Source organism: Canis lupus, chromosome 5 (assembly GCF_003254725.2).
Source record: "Canis lupus dingo isolate Sandy chromosome 5, ASM325472v2, whole genome shotgun sequence".
NCBI lineage: Eukaryota > Metazoa > Chordata > Mammalia > Carnivora > Canidae > Canis > Canis lupus.
In genome coordinates, this window is record NC_064247.1 from 82,330,088 (window position 1) to 82,337,264 (window position 7,177).

The window sequence follows — 7,177 nt, forward strand, 5'->3', positions numbered from 1 at the left end:
GCTTTCTCCTCTGCCTGGCAAACTCCTACTCATGTTTAAGACTCGGCTCGAGTGGTGCCCCCTCTGCTGGGCACTTCGCAGCTGTGCTCCCCAAAGCTCTATCCATATTGACTATAGCACTGGGTTGGAGTGATTCCAATTTTTTTTTTCCCCCAAGCAGCCATGCGCTCCCCAGGGGCAGGGATGGATGAGGATTTATCTGAGTCCTGGCATGCATGTGGACATTAGTGGAGCTGGGCTCTTGGGCCACATCACCTTTTCTCCCTGCTGGCCCAGCCCTGTGGGGGTCTTTTCTCAATAGTTGGGGCTAGGAACATCTGACTAGCTCCAGGAAACCCTGTCTGCCTATTCTGCTCCATTCTCCACTTGTCCCCTTGTTGCTTTGGCCCCAAACTATCCATTGTCCAAACTAGTCACTAGTCTTCTTCCCCTCTTAAGCCATCCACAGATTCTCACACCTGACACTCTGTGTTCCAAGCAGCTATTAGCTGACAGCTCATGGCCAGTGTTCCAACAACTGACACCAAGACTTCTATGCAATGGACTCCCGAGTCTCTAAACCCCTGATCCTTGAGGCTCTGGTAATGGCCATCCCATGTTCTGTCACCTGATCCATGGGATTCCAAATAACAATCACAGAGTGTTCAGAATGTCTGGGCTTCTCTCAGTCCTGGTCATTGTTCTAATGACTACACCCCAGCATTCTAGAAACAACCATTCATGTTGTAACAGTGGATACTCTGTTCTCAACATTTAGACACTCAGGGTGGTAGTTGTTATTTTAACATTACTTTTTTTTTTCAAGATTTATTCACTTATTTGAGAGAAAGAGAGAGAGAGAGAGAGAGAGAGAGAACACATGCCTGTGAGTGGGGCAAGAGGCAGAGGAAGAGAGAATCTTTTTTTTTTTTTTTATGATAGTCACAGAGAGAGAGAGAGAGAGAGAGAGAGAGGCGCAGAGACACAGGCAGAGGGAGAAGCAGGCCCCATGCACCGAGAGCCCGACGTGGGATTCGATCCCGGGTCTCCAGGATCGCGCCCTGGGCCAAAGGCAGGCACCAAACCGCTGTGCCACCCAGGGATCCCAGGAAGAGAGAATCTTAAGCAGACTCTGCACTAAGTGCAGAGCCCTTGGCAGTGCCTGGTCTCATGATCCTGAGATCATGACCTGAGCTGAAACCAAGAGTTGGTCACTCAACCAACTGAGCCACTCAGGCATGCCCCCTCCCTTTTTTTAGCGAGAAAGAGAGAGAGAGAGATTGAGCACCTGTGAGTGTGTATAATGGAGGAGGGACAGAGGGAGAGGGAGTGAGAGAATCTCAAGCAGGCTCCACACTTAGCACAGAGTTCAGAGTGGAGCCCAATGCAGGACTTGATCTCACAACCTCAAGGTCTCGACTTGAGCTGAAATCAAGAGTTAGACACTCCACCAACTGAGCCACCCATGTGCCCCATGGGTTATACTTTTTAATTTTTAAAATTTTTTTAGTTTAGCACCATTTATTAAGTGATCTCAGCTGTTGCTGTAGCTGCTGCATATCAACCTGTTCTTAAAACATAAAATGCTCTTCCAATTCCTCTTGTCCAGGACAGAAGGATCTTCTAGGTAGCACGCCAAAAGAACAAGAGACTCCGATGATGCCAGCTTCAATGATGGTGCCATCCAGAGAGGGAGAGGGTCATGGCACATTCAACCTCGGCTTCCAGAAGTTTTGAAAAAGGAGCCTTTGGGGGCCCAGCCTGCCTGGCATTTTGATGCTGTCGGTGTGGGGTTTGTACTCCATAATGGTGTTGGGAGGTAGGTGAAGCACTCGCTGAAGCATATCCCAGAGGTGGGCTGTAGTTGCTTGGTCACTGGCAGTCTTATTCCATATTGAAATAATGTCCTCCTGCAACAGGACAGAGACCACAGCCCCACAGATCTCCTCCCCAACCATGAACTGTTCCTCCAACATGGTCAGGATAATATTCTCCAAGCAATGGGATGCCAAGCCCTTCCGCAGTGGAATAATCCCCTTGCCACCATTTTTATTTGCATCATCCTCCCACGTGGGCTTAATTCCTTCTTTGAAGAGATGGAAGTCACTGTGGCCTGTCAGGTCCCCGGGACATACCATGTGGCTATAAAACCTCCAGAACTGCTCCATAGAGGCAAAGGTGCCCATCTATTTGATATTTTGTTCATAGCTGTGTGAGCTGGTGGGATGACCGGGGGTTCTTCTGGAGACCAGAAAGTAGAGTTGTACTACAGGGGATGCTCTGCTGGCCCAGGGACAACAGCCTTCCTCTTACTGCTGCCCTGACTTTGGTCTTGTTCCGTTTTTTCCTTCTCACCATCTTTCTGTGTGCTGTTTTCTTCATTCTGATCATGGTCCCCACTGTCATCATCTTTCAATGAGTCGAACTTGTTCATCCTCTCACTGCCGCCGTCGCCACTGCCTCCGGTTGTACTTTTTTAATATCAACTGACACCCAGGTTCTCATAGTAGACATTTTTCTTTTTTAAAAAATGATATAAAAAATGATATCATTTATTTATTCATGAGAGACACATAGAGAGAGTCAGAGACATAGGCAGAGAGAAAAGCAGGCTCCATGCAGGGAGCCCGATCTGGGACTCGATCCCGGCACTCCGGGATCATACCCTGAGCTGAAGGCAGACGCTCAACCGCTGAACCACCCAGGCATCTCAGGTAGACATTTTTCTAACCCAAATGTTTATCAACTGATTGTTAATGATTGCCATTGAATATTCAGGACAGTGGTTTGATTACTCAATGGTCTGAGTAAATAAATACATTTGTCCTGGGTAATTTCCCAAGCTCAGGGCAGCAAAGGGCAGTCATTATCTCAACATGCTCATGCAACTCAGTATTTGAGCCCTGCTAGAGGTTGCAATAAATTCTGGAACATTAAAATTGAATATGAGCCTGTGACCTCCACATCTTGAAACCCCTTCTGCAGGGAAGGCTTGGATATGCCATGTGGGCTTGTTCTTGGGTTCAAGCCCCAAGTGAGAAGCAAGAGCTCAGGGTTCATTGAGGATGGTGTGTGTGTATATAAGAAAGAAAGAAAAAATGAACTGCTCCTCGCACACTTTTGGGAGAACCCAGTTCTCCAGAAGGTCCTGGGGCACACCAGTGAGCACCTCCTCCTATGAGAGAGCCAAGAACAGCATTATCAGTGCCTTAAACACCATCTGGGCCAATTACTTCATTATATGGGTTTGGAAACTGAGGCCCAGAATGGATCCTTGGCCCACTTATGGCCACATAGTGCACTCTTTTTAGTGAATTGTTCAAACCCTGACCCAGAGACAGTCATTGGTCCACTTCCCTCCTTAGGGTCTGCCCACCTTCCAGAGTGTAGTCCTTTGGCTGTTATGCAGGAGCATAGGTAGTGGCATTTCTGATTCCTTCCCAAAGCTCTGGGAGCTTTGGGGAAGTGAACCTATGAAAACCCACAGGAAGAATGAAGAAGGAGACTCCTAAGAAGACATTGATGGGTGTCTTCCCCACATGCATCTATTTTTTTTGGAGGGTCCCATATTTGGTAACCACTGGAGGTTCCGTGGTGTGCAGGGCACCTAGAAGAGAGGAGAAAGATCACCCTGGCCCCTGAAAGAACTCTGGCCCATCTGCATCAGCACCAATTGCAGCTTGAAGCTTTTCACAATTGTGTATTTGCCCATTTTTTCTGTGTTTCTCTCAGTATTTTCTCTCTCATTATTTGATTCAAGATTTCAATGCTATGTTGGTAGGAGCATAAAGGTTTATGTCTGTTATATGAATTATTTTTCTGTCATTTAATGTATCATTTAATGTCAATAGCATTGTGTCATTTATTTTGATTCTGCCTTTGTCTGATATTGGATATCACCATACCTCTTTCTGATTGCTAACATTTACCTGGCACACTTCTGGGAAGAAATCACACATATATGGACATTTTCATGCATATGCCTACTCTCATTAATACTCATGTGTACAGACAAATCCATACATACATAGATACATGAGAGCATACATACATAGATACATGAGAGCTTTTTACAATTTTACAACAAAAATTGCAGGAATACAAGAGGTAAATGCATTTGTATACATATGTATGCATGTAAGAGCAGTTTTATAAAGGTCACAATGTATCCATATGTAGTGTACATTCACATATCACACACAGGCCCACAGACACACTACTAGCAGATTTACATCTTAGCCAGCTCTTGGACTAAATATGAATTAGACCAAGTTGAATTCAACCTGTACAACATTACCTGGATTGTCCTGAAGCCTGGGTCCAGTCATGATTGACTAGCCAACAGCTATGACTTACAGATCCTTTATTATAACCTGGCACTGTGCCAAACACTTTACATTGACCATCTCACCTCATTCTCCTAAAAAATGGAGAGGGTAAGTGTTATTATTACTACACGATACAAATGTGGCAATGGAAACTCAAAAGGTTATATAACTTGCTCAAGGTCACACAGTGAGACTCTCCTCAGAGTCCTGCTCTAGGTGGTGATATTTTACTGTTCTCACTCCAGACTCTGGGGGCACCTGAGCATGCAGCAAAGTACTCTACACCCCTGAACAAGAGCTGCCATGGAGTGGTACTCATCCCAGCCTTGCTATCCAGAGACTATAGGTAAGCACTTATGAAAATACTCCACTTTTTGAGACAGCATAAAATGTTAATTAAATCAGAGAGTTACAACTTCTACCCAAAAAATTAAAAATGATGGCACCGAATTCTCTCAAAGATACAGTGAAAAGGACATTCACATGTACTGTTGGTGATGGATAAATTGATACTTTCCTTGGGAAAGTAATCTGGCACAATGTGTAACAGCTGTGTTCACATGCTTTGACTCAGAAAAGATTCAGAAACTCATTAAAACAAGGACTTTTTCTTAAAAAAAAGAGGGGGGTGTCTCAGTGGTTGGGCGCCTGCCTTTGGCTCAGGTCGTGATCCTGGAATCCAGGATCAAGTCCCACATCAGACTTTCTGAGAGAAGCCTGCTTCTCCCTCTGCCTGTGTCTCTGCCTCTCTCTCTCAGTCTGTGTCTCTCATGATAAATAAATAAATAAATCTTAAAAAAGATAAAACAAGGACTTTTATGATCTGTCGTCATATGTACCATAGTGAGTATTGGAAGCATCATTTGTGTCATAGGACTAGACCAAAAAATTATAACTGTACACTCAAATAACAAACTGCTTATGACAATATTTTAAGTGAAAAAAGCAGAGTAGAAAAGTGTATACATGCTAATATTGCAGCACTATTGAGTCTTTTTATGGCCACATCAATAGGAGTATGGAGTCCTGTTTAGGGGAGGTGACAGAGCTGCTTGTTTCTTCTGCCTAGGATCTGACGAGATTGGTTTACCTGAATGCACTAAGCATGTGTCATTCAAAGCAAAGGCCAAGCTGGGGGATGAAGGACAAGGGAAGGGAGTGGTAGAGAAGGCAGACAGGACTGTGAGTCCACCTGCCAGACCAGGGGCCAGTCACATATTGACTCCTCCACTCAGCTGTGCAGCAACTTGGCTGGTTCTTTTCTTTCTTTAAAGATTTTATTTATTTGAGAGAGAGCGCGTGCGCAAGTGGGGGTGGGAGGGACAGAGGGAGAGGGAGAAGCAGACTCCCTGTTCAGCAAGGAGCTGACATGGGGCTTGATCCTAGGACCCCAAGATCATGACCAGAGCTGAAGGCAGACCCTTAACTGGCTGAGCCACCCTGGTGCCTCACAACTTGGCCAGTTCTGTGTGGGCCTTAAGGTCTAGTCCTGCCAACACCTGGCTCTACTCTTGCTACCTCTCCCTGTGGAGGGTACAACCTTTCATCTGGTCCATATAGGGAGGGGTTGGGTCAGGCCAAGCACCTCAGTAGGGTGTAGGACTCACATAGGCTCCTTCCAATGTTCACTGGGGGCACAGGTGACGTCGAATGGGGGTAGCTGGGTCAGCTTGGTGGCCTTGGTGCTACACTATTTTAGGATTAAAAATCTGTGATTCTGATATGTAGCACTAGGTGGCTCCTGTCCTGAGTCACGCAGCATCCTGTTTTTTGAAGGGAAGACCGAAGCCCCATCTGGTCCATTATTGGGCTTTCCACACAAACAGACCTGTCTGACAAGTGAGGTGGAATGTTCTTAGAGGCCAGATCACAGGGTGAAGTCACAGTCTCCACCCTGTGCAGAGAGGAGCCTTGCTTGGAGCTGGCCTGCAGTTGGGCCTGGGGGGAAGGTAGAGGTCACGGTTCTGGACCCGCCAGGGTTCTGTTTTTTGTTTTTTTTTTAAATAAATTTATTTTTTATTGGTGTTCAATTTACCAACATACAGAATAACACCCAGTGCTCATCCCGTCAAGTGCCCCCCTCAGTGCCCGTCACCCATTCACCCCACCCCCCTCCCCCCTCCCCTTCCACCACCCCTAATTCGTTTCCCAGAGTTAGGAGTCTTTATGTTCTGTCTCCCTCTCTGATACTTCCCACACATTTCTTCTCCCTTCCCTTATATTCCCTTTCACTATTATTTATATTCCCCAAATGAATGAGACCATATAATGTTTGTCCTTCTCCGATTGACTTACTTCACTCAGCATAATACCCTCCAGTTCCATCCACGTCGAAGCAAATGGTGGGTATTTGTCATCTCTAATGGCTGAGGAATATTCCATTGTATACATAAACCACATCTTCTTTATCCATCATCTTTCGATGGACACCGAGGCTCCTTCCACAGTTTGGCTATTGTGGACATTGCTGCTATCAACATCGGGGTGCAGGTGTCCCGGCGTTTCATTGCATCTGAATCTTTGGGGTAAATCCCCAACAGTGCAATTGCTGGGTCGTAGGGCAGGTCTATTTTTAACTCTTTGAGGAACATCCACACAGTTTCCCAGAGTGGCTACACCAGTTCACATTCCCACCAACAGTGTAAGAGGGTTCCCTTTTCTCCGCATCCTCTCCAACATTTGTGGTTTCCTGCCTTGTTAATTTTCCCCATTCTCACTGGTGTGAGGTGGTATGTCATTGTGGTTTTGATTTGTATTTCCCTAAAGGCAAGTGATGCAGAGCATTTTCTCATGTGCGTGTTGGCCATGTCTATGTCTTCCTCTGTGAGATTTCTCTTCATGTCTTTTGCCCATTTCATGATTGGATTGTT

The 7,177-nt window shown here is 45.8% G+C and overlaps 1 pseudogene; it reads right to left on the reverse strand.

Annotated features, from left to right (window-relative positions):
• Window positions 1-1,486: 1,486 nt before the first annotated feature.
• LOC112646466 (eukaryotic translation initiation factor 4E type 2-like) lies at window positions 1,487-2,630 on the reverse strand (annotated as a pseudogene).
• Window positions 2,631-7,177: the final 4,547 nt, after the last annotated feature.